The sequence below is a fragment of the Siphateles boraxobius genome, unplaced genomic scaffold (assembly GCF_051911475.1).
Source record: "Siphateles boraxobius isolate OS27281-9 unplaced genomic scaffold, OSU_SipBor_1 66, whole genome shotgun sequence".
In the NCBI taxonomy this organism is placed as follows: Eukaryota; Metazoa; Chordata; class Actinopteri; order Cypriniformes; family Leuciscidae; genus Siphateles; species Siphateles boraxobius.
The window spans coordinates 2,708,071-2,717,961 of record NW_027509193.1 but is presented as its reverse complement, the minus strand read 5'-3'; positions in this window follow the sequence as shown (position 1 = coordinate 2,717,961).

Sequence of the window (9,891 nt, the reverse complement as noted above, 5' to 3'; positions counted from 1 at the left end):
CATCTAATAAATAATGAATGACTGCACCAGTTCAGTGAGATATAATGCACATTTAATGATAATCCCGTGTAATTAACTGAAGCTACGGTGAACAGTATCAACTGTATGTTGTCAATAGATGTGACCTGAACACTTGACATCTCAGTCGTGCATGGGGCCATGAAGAAACCGCAAGAATGGGTGGGATTATCGCTCCGTAACTCGAGCAGGGCTTCCCAGCAAGATTTGATGAGAATGTCTAATCAAGAAAGCAAAAGAGTGAAGTAAATAAGTAATGCTGGCCAAATTTCTTTTGTCCTGCCGTGGCAATTAACTGGTCTGGTGGGATGAAGGCCGTAGATCCACGGGCTGGTTCCAGCGTCTTGTGCCTGTGTCTCTTGCTGGTCAATAATTGATGCACCTCGCTTCATTGTCACCAAAAACTCATACCAAGGAAGAAGTGTCAGGGTCGTCTTACTTATTAAAGGTCTCTGAATCTTTAATGGGCACCTCATCCTTCGTGATAACACAGCGTTACCGGCTAATTCATAGCTCTAGAGTGTTTGTTTCGGCTAGATGGTGTATGAAGTATGAAAAACAATAATTACAGATTCGGATAAAGGGGATTACCTTGTTGCAGGCCGTGCTATTATTCAGATCTGATTCAATTTGGGCTCGCCCGAGTCCTGAAAAAGCATGTGCGCCATTAAAGTTTTAAGAGTTGTGGAAGATAACGGTTGGGTGGATTCTCATGCATTATGCAGCGTGGGCTTCTGTTCAGTGAGTCAGCTGCTATTGTTTAATCTCTGCGTAGGGTTACAAACTGACACTTATACATTATGAGAAATCTCAGCCAAAGGTTGAGAATGACATCAGCTGTGATACGGGTCAGTCCTCTCATGCAGGTCATTTTACATGTCCCAGACAGCAACATAGTGTCGGCCTAGATCCGGCCCACATCTGGTGCACGTGGATTCAACGTGTACCAAGTGTGGGCCGGATCTGGGCCGACACTATGTTGCTGTCTGGGGTGTCTTAATTCGTCATTTTCAAATATGGAAATCACATATGATTTATTTAATCATTAAGCAGACATGGGAATGGGCTAATAATTGTACTACTTTGGTTTGAGCAGATGTTTCCAACATGAAAAATGACTAGAAAATGGATGACCATTTAATGTTGAACAAAGCATGTTTTGTTTTGATATTGTTTTAATATCATTTCAATTTTGAGTTCCATAATCCATCCTGTTAATCTTTTGTATAATGAGTAAGAAAAGGCAGTTCCTTAATGACATCATTTTAATAACATGTCAAGCATTAGAGTCATGAGGTTTTGTGTTTGTGATTTATGGTTTCCCTTGTGGAAAAAAAGGTACACTTAAAAATACTTATTATGGAAATCCATATTCATTAAAATAATAACTTCCATATTAATAACTTATTATCCATAATAATGACCAAAGCTGTTATTTTTTCTGTACAAACTACTAAATTGATTCAGATATGCCAAGAAGTTTGTTTTTTTGTTGTCTGAACTTCCTCTTGCTTGCCTCATTTGTCATAACCTGATGGTTGTGGCTGATCCAGATCACCCATTCAGGTCCTTAAGGCATTCAAATTTTGTGGAATGCCTCATTTGACAATAAAAGACCATTCAAATGTCTGGGAACACTTAATTTGATAATAAAAAAAACCTTGGGTTGGCAATATAGTCATCCAAATGCATGCAGCACATATGACATGTTATGGCGGGTTAACAAAGGCATTCTGAAGCGAAGCGATGCATTAGTGTAAGAAAAATATCCATATTTAAAACTTTATCGACTGCCGTAAAGCCGTACGCATCGAAAGAGTAACTCGTGACACATGTATGATGTAGGATGTAAGAGTAGCGTAAGCTTTGACACTCGCAGTTCAAACAAACAGGGCAATAAACTCAAGCTCCTCCGACATCTCTCTCTAAAAAATTATTGTTTTAGACTTTTAATTCATGACTGGTGTTTTGTTTTGCTCTATCCTCTGAGCTTCCGCGTTCATCAATGTGTCATGCGTCACGAGTTACTCTTTCACCGTAAATCAATGCGTACGGCCGGAAGCTAGTTATTTTAGACTATTAAGTGTTAAATATCGATATTTTTCTTACACAAACACATCGCTTCACTTCAGACGGCCTTTATTAACCCCCCAGAGCGTGTGGAGAACTTTTATGATGGAGAGATGCACTTTTATGATGGAGAGATGCACTTTTATGATGCAGAGATGCACTTTTATGGACTTCATCACAGAAACTGCCATTCACTGCCATTACAAAGCTTGGAAGAGCCAGGACATTTTTTAATATAACTCTGATTGTATTCATCTGAAAGAAGAATGTCATATACAGCTAGGGTGGCTTGAGGGTGAGTAAATCATGGGCTAATTTAAACTTTTGGGTGAACTATCCCTTTAAACTACCTGACTTTGCATTATCCTGACACATGTGATCAGTCCCCGCTCCAGGAGTTCTGTTTATCAGAGACGCTCCGCTAGCCGGTGGATTTCAGGCCCTGTCAAACCCCAACACGAAACGCTGGCGATCTCGCATCCATTTCCCCTCTCCGCTCCAGTTTCTGCATGATTACAGGAGTCACTGTTGGGTTTCAGCTGTGGCTCAGTTTCGACTGTTGGCCACCAGATCTTCTCATTACCGTACAGGGTTCTACACAACATATACCCGTCACATCTCCAGGACTTCACCGGACAGTGAATTATTAAAGCGTAACAAGCTGTCGGGACACCAAACTCAATTGTGCGTTTTAATTAAATGTCTCTCTCTCGCTCTGTCTGCCTCCTTTCTGCTGACAGTGAGACAGTGTTTGAGATGCTCCCATGAACAGACAGGGAACAGGGGACCGTTGTTTTCTGCTTACACAGCGTGTTGAAGTTTCAATCAATGGTTTTGTGATTTTCTTATTTAATGGGATAGTTTAAGTAAATTTTAAAATTCTGCCGTTATTTGCTCACCCTAATGTCGTTCCAAACCCGTAAAACTTTCGTTCATATTCTGAACACAAATAAAGAATTTTTTTTTGATGAAATCTGAGCCAGTTCTGTACTCTCCATTGAAAGCTGCAACTCCCAATTTGACACTTTAAAAAGTTCATAAAGAGATCATAAAACTAATACATATGAATTGAGTGGTTTAGTCCAAAGAGACATGATCGCTTTATATGATGAACAGATTTAATTTAGGCTTTTATTCGCACATAAACATTCATCAACGGACAAAAACAGAAGCTCAACTGAACCTGCTTGAAGCGCGAGTACAAACCTCTTGCTGAAGCTCAAACGTGATGCGTAACACGAGAACGAACCTCATTGGTTCTTGCAGAAGCTCAAACGTGATGCGTAACACAAGAATGAACCTCATTGGTTCTTGCAGAAGCTCAAACATGATGCATAACACAAGAATGAACCTCATTCGTTCTTGCAGAAGCTCAAACATGATGCGTAACACAAGAATGAACCTCATGGGTTCTTGCAGAAGCTCAAACATGATGCGTAACACGAGAATGAACCTCATGGGTTCTTGCAGAAGCTCAAACATGATGCGTAACACAAGAATGAACCTCATTGGTTCTTGCAGAAGCTCAAACATGATGCGTAACACAAGAATGAACCTCATTCGTTCTTGCTGAAGCTCAAACGTGATGCGTAACACAAGAATGAGTCTCATTGGTTCTTGCAGAAGGTCAAACGTGATGCGTAACACAAGAATAAACCTCATTGGTTCTTGCTGAAGCTCAAAGTGATGCGTAACACAAGAATGAGTCTCATTGGTTCTTGCAGAAGCTCAAACATGATGCGTAACACAAGAATGAACCTCATTCGTTCTTGCTGAAGCTCAAACGTGATGCGTAACACAAGAATGAGTCTCATTGGTTCTTGCAGAAGGTCAAACGTGATGCGTAACACAAGAATGAACCTCATTGGTTCTTGCTGAAGCTCAAACGTGATGCAAACACGAGAATGAATCTCATTTCTCGCTTCCGTTTACCACAACTGATGTGTGAGTTTATGAATTTTTGTATGTGAATAAAAGCCTAAATTCAATCTGTTCAACATATAAAGAGATCGAGTCTCTTAAAAAAATTGGACTAAACCGCTCAATTCATATGGATTAGTTTTACGATCTCTTTATGAACTTTTTGAAGAGTCAAAGTGGTAGTTGCGTAGACGGACAATGGAGTGACAGAAATCTCTTAGATTTCATTAAAAACATCTTAATTTGAGTTCCGGAGATCAACGAAAGTCTTAAGGGTTTGAAACGAGATGAGGTGATTAAATGACAACAGCATTTTCATTTTGAGTGAACTTACCCTTTAATTATTAATTTATTAGTTGTCTATCTTTACTGTTTTACTCTTAGTATAAGGCTGGATGTCTATTAAGTTAGATTAGGTACAGATACTGTACATAAACACTTTGAATGTATTAAACCAAATTTACTATATCCTCCTGAGGTTAACCTCAACAACTCACAAACACATAAACACGGTTCCTCACGCACATCCCACACAGAAGATCAGCAGACTCATCGGTAAATGAGCAAACGCAGGGCTTGGGTGACTGAACAGATCACAGGTGTGCTGACAGAACACAGTCCCTGAGTGGATGAACGCTGAAAACACACACACACACACACACACACACACACACACACACACACACACACACACACACACACACACACACACACACACACACACACACACACACACACACACACACACACACACACACACACACTCTGCACAATAACATACCCAGCAGGTTGCATGCTAAGACTCCGGGAACCATAGTCACACACACATGACTGAACACGTCTGTCTGTGAAACTCAAGCTGTGATAAAAACAGAATAGAGATTGAGGTTCCCACACCTTTTGACCAATAAATGTCCACAACTTTTACAGTTGCTTGTATTTATTGGATAAATATTTTAACTGTATTTCTTGTCATTTCCAGACAATTATATGACTTGTATACAGCCTAATATAAGGTATGCTCCCTGTTTTCACTTATTTGTATAATTGATAAATAAAAACACAATATCTGTAAGGTGTCTAAACTACGAAGAGTTGAAGTGTGCTATACATTACAGTTTTTCTCCAATTGCTAACACACAATTTTGCAAACTAGGCTGGTTTTATCAAAATACTTTAGCCTACTTTAGCCAAAGGCTATTTTTCATCCGCAGTCCCCCAAACAGGTCAAAACTAACATAACATTACACAGACAATAAAAACATACTGTACATACACACATACTGTCAAGGCTAGTTAAAAAATTAACTACAACAATCTCAATGGCTACATAATTGGTTCAATTTTAACAAAGATTTTAACTTCACTTTAAAAAGACCATACGATTTACACCCTTTTATATCCTCAGGTAGGGCATTCCACTGATTTGTGGCTTTCACTGCGAAAGATGATAGTGCAAATGCTGAAAGTCGAAAAGGAACTAGACAATTACTCATAAGTGATAGTCTGGTAGATCTCACAGAGGTGTCACAGCGAAAATGAATAAAATCACGTAATACAGAAGGAGCCAGATCGTTTAAGATTTTATGAACCATACACAAACTTGAATAAAGTCTAAAATTATCAACGTTTAAAAAGTTATGTTTCTCTATGATCCTACAAGAATGAAAATGGTTAGGTTTTTTATCTAAAATTTTTAATGTCTGTTTATATAGATATTTTAAGGGTTTAATAACAGTTTCACCAGCTTGACCCCAACATGTCAAGCAATAGGACATGTGAGAAAAAATTGTAGCATGCATAAATGCCTTTGCTACATCAAAAGAAAGACATTGTCTAATTTGCCTAAAATTTGTCATATTCCTCACCATTTTCTTTACGTGTTTTTTGAAACTGAGATTTGAGTCCAATATTAAACCAAGATAATTAATCTCATTTACAATTTCTATCTTTTCATTAATAAATATATCCACATCAGAAGATTTAACGTGTGCTTTTGAGGGAAAAAAAATCCTTTTGTTTTACTGATGTTTAAGCTAAGACATGACTGATCTAGCCACTGTTGAATCTTTACTATAGCAACTTTTAACTTCTCAGCTGCTAATTCTGCTGTTTTCGCATGTGTAAAGATAACAGTGTCATCAGCATACATTTGTACTTGGTATCCCTTCACAATGTTGTGGAAGATCGTTAATATACAAACTAAATAGTAAGGGCCCTAGTACTGATCCTTGGGGTACACCCATTGTATAATGCAAATTACAGGGCTTAACCCCTTTAATTCTTACACATTGTTCTCTATTTAATAAGTATGCAGGATACCCATGCCAAAGCGGTGAAAGGTGAAAAATGAAATGTAGACAATTTAGAAGGGAGAACTGTATGATTAACAGTATCAAAAGCTTTTCGCAGATCTAAAAATACAGCCCCAACAAATCCTCCTTTATCAACTTTAGATTTTTTTTGCTCTATAAAATGTAAAGTAGCTATTTCGGTAGAATGATTTACTCTGAAACCAAATTGCATACTATGTAAGCCAGACTCAATGGTATTGAGATGGGATGTCAACTGTTCAAAAATGATCTTCTCAGCAACCTTAGAGAGTACTGGCAGTATGCTTATGGGTCTATAGTTACTAACCACATAATGGTCTCCAGATTTAAAAATAGGAGTAACGATGGCTTTTTTCCACGCAGTAAACACTACCTTCAAATGACAAATGAATAAAATGAGTGATAACCGGGGTTAAACTGTCTTTGTGAGTTTTAACAAACATAGTATCTAAATGATGAACATATTTACATTTTGAATTCTTCAATGAGCTAATAACTTTATTAACTTGCGTTTCGTTAGTCTTAATTAGATTCAAACTTTCACATACATCCTCAATTGGACTAACATTTATTCCCCTTCTTGAAAATGTATCCCCTAATTCTTTAACGGAGTCAATAAAAAAAATTCTTAAAAATGGTAGCAATAGCACAATCATCTTCAATTAGCTTTCCCCTAACTTTAAGTTTAACATTTCCTGTAAAATTTGTTTCTTTTCGTAAAAGGGTATTTATGTTTTTCCAAATTAGCTTACTGTTGCCTTTCGCCTCATTCAATAAATGAAGATAATAATTGGATTTAGCTACTCTCAGCTCTCGAATTACTTTATTTCGCAGACCCTTATAACAAAGCCTATCAATGTCTCTTCCAGTCCTAATAGATTTCTTTAGAGCTGAATCGCTATTTTTCATCAGCTTCCATAATTTCACATTGAACCACGGTAACATATTCTTATGCCTATATTTTTTTTCCCCGAACACTAACAATAAATGTATCTCTTACAGAATTAATTCTATTATAAAATATATTACAACCATAATCTATATCCTTGGAAGATAAGATATCATTCCACTCTAGATCAGCTATTTCCTCATCAAATGCTACTAATTTATCTTTCGGTATACAATGAAAAATATGATTAGAAGTTCCTATATTTTTTAAATCTGTTTTTCGTTAGTTTCTGTGCAACTAAGGTTAAATTGTGATCCGATAACCCAGAGACCAAATTATAACTCTTGATTATCCTTTCAGGTTTATTAGCAAATATTTAGGGCCCAAGCACCGATGGTGAGAGGACCCTATTGTTTTTGATCCTTTTATTGTTATTCCGCTTCTTCTTCTTCTTCTTCTTCTTCTTCTTCTTCTCCTAAATGAATCACTTTTTAGAGGGCCTAAACATGCTCGAAAACTCATGAAACTTTGCAAACGCTTCAGAAGTGGTGAAAATTTACGCATGATATGGTTTTCAAAATTGGGTGGGGCAAATTCTGTAAATTATTGCCCCCACATTTTGCCCCGGCTCTACGTTTCACGTACAGGTATGAAATTTGGTACATACATGTAATGACCTAATACCTACAAAAAAGTCTCTTGGAGCATAGCCCTAAACACAACAGGAAGTCAGCTATTTTGAACTTCCTCCGAGATTTTGTGCATTTTTCGTAATTTCCTGATGTTGTACTTTAACGAACTCCTCCTACAGTTTTGATCTGATCCTCTTCAAATTTGGTGAGTGTAATCTTAAGGCCTTTGCGACGTTAAATTGCGAAGATCTTGAGTTTACGTCGAAGGGTGTGCCCTTGGCGGCCTGACAAATGTACACCCAATTTCAGCCTTTTGGTGATTTGTGCATGAATATGTCATATAGTTCAATATTGCTTGCAGTTCCGATGTTGCGAGGCAACCACAGACAGCCTGCAGTAACTCAGGCATACAATGTCCGATCTGCCCCAAACTTCACATGTTTGATAAGAGTCCTGTCCTGAACACATAACCATGCTCATATTTGGTTATAGCAATAGCGCCACCTGCTGGTAGCAGGAAGTGTGCAAATACAAATCCTTTGACATAGTCCTCCTATATTTATTATCATGACATACTGCCCACCGTGCTCTGTTTTCTTAAAACCGCCGGGTGGTGGTGGCGGCACGGGTGCGAAATTTACATCTGATATGGATTTCAGAATTGGGTGGGGCAAATGGGCAAAAAGTTGGGCAAACAAATATTTCGACTAATTGCCCCTGGCGCTACGTTTCACGTACGTGGACTAAATTCGGTACATACATGTAATAACCCAATACCTACTGAAAAGTTTCTTGGAGCATAGCCCTAAACACAACTGGAAGCGATAAACTTGGGAGGGTTCATCCAAACTTCACATGTTTGATAAGAGTGCTGTCCTGAACACATGACCATGCTCATATTTGGTTATAGCAATAGCGCCACCTGCTGGTAGCAGGAAGTGTGGCAAATACAAATATTTTGACATAGTCCTCCTATATTTATTATCATTACATACTACCCACCATGATCTGTCTTCCTAAAACCGCCGGGTGGCGGCGGCACGGGTGCGAGAGCCCTCTTCATCGCTGCTTGCAGCTTTAATAAATCATTGTGATGTTCTCACCATGTTGGCCAACAACATCTATAATGGCTCTGTGGTCAATGACGTTTCTCCCCTTTCTTCTGGTCTTTGTTTGAACCAAGCCTCATCTATAACTATAAAGATGAACTCCTTTGGGATTGCATGAGCATCCATTTCCAGTACTCCCTGAAAACAAAGAACAAACATCAGTCAATATGGTGTTATCCAGTACACTGGGAAACAATGTGCGTGTAGTGTACTGCAGTCAATATTGTACTTATCCACATATGATCTCTTTGTTTCTTTGATAGTTTCTCTGAAACAGCACCTTATAAAGTTGTTTCATTCTGACTCGTTGAATATGGTGTTGTTGAATATGGTGTTGTTGAATATGGTGTTGTGGCTTTGAATTTCTCGTAATCTGAGTAAAATAAAAAGTTTACAATGGCAGCTTCCTGTACCCGGTGAGCATTTGGCCCCTTCCTCCAGCATGGTTGCATCTCTCAGTCCTTTAGAAAAACTAAAAAACTAAATTATAGGGCTTGCACAATGCAGCCTAAAGATATTTCCCCCACAGTAGAGTGCATTATACAGGAAACTTGTACAGTTAGTGTATGACATCAGCCATTCATGAAGTAGACAGGTGTCACCCAACTGATACACTATGATATAGGGTGTACTACATGTGTACTACATGACATTTTGGTTAGCCTACATACCTGTAATCCAGTCGAAATGTCCGGATGAAACTGGCGACAGTAAAACGGCTCAAGTTGGGTCTCAAGTCTCGCATTGTCAGCCCATGGTTTATGACATGATCAACTAGGTTTCTCTGATTTCATTTGAAAGTTGTTGTCTGTCCGTCTTTTCATTCTCATTCTCACCCTCTTCCTCTTCCTCTTCCTCTCTCTGCAACGTTGTCCATAGTGGTTGTAAAAAATAAAAAAAAGGTGCTCACCTGTGGTCTT